Raw genomic sequence first — 667 nt, forward strand, 5'->3', positions numbered from 1 at the left:
AGAGTGTTTGGCGAATGAAAATATATCTGTGCTAAACTTATACTCAGCCTCCAACTCACACACTGGCAAGTAAAATCTAAGAATTTATTAGCCATTGGCTAATATTAGACATCATTTAGTCGCCCAGAGTGAAGATTTAGTCGCATATGCGAGTGATTTACTCTCAATGTAGAGGGTTGATGTTTGTTTTTGGTTTTTTTCTTTAGATATTTTTTGGCTATTTTGATAATGGACAAACCCATTTTACTGTATTTAAAGGGGTCATATGATGCTGCTAAAAAGAACATTATTTTGTGTATTCGGTGTAATGAAATGTGTTTATGCGGTTTAAAGTTAAAAAAACACATTATTTTCCACATACTGTACATTATTGTTTCTCCTCTATGCCCCGCCTTTTTGAAACGCGTCGATTTTTACAAAACTAATCGGTCTGAAAAGCGAGGTGTGCTCTGATTGGCCAGCTATCCAATGCGTTATGATTGGCCGAATACCTCAAGCGTGAGAAGGAAATGTTACGCCCCTCACCATACTGTGATGATGCCCTGTCCGGCCGGAGCGACGAGACAAAAACATGAAAACCCATTATAAACGAGGCATTTGTTGCATCCAGTGGGGACATAATTACGGATTATAATGACTTATACTGTCTTTTCACGCGTTGCGTTGC

Source organism: Sinocyclocheilus rhinocerous, unplaced genomic scaffold (genome assembly GCF_001515625.1).
Source record: "Sinocyclocheilus rhinocerous isolate Xijiao unplaced genomic scaffold, SAMN03320098_v1.1 scaffold1396, whole genome shotgun sequence".
NCBI classification, from domain to species: domain Eukaryota; kingdom Metazoa; phylum Chordata; class Actinopteri; order Cypriniformes; family Cyprinidae; genus Sinocyclocheilus; species Sinocyclocheilus rhinocerous.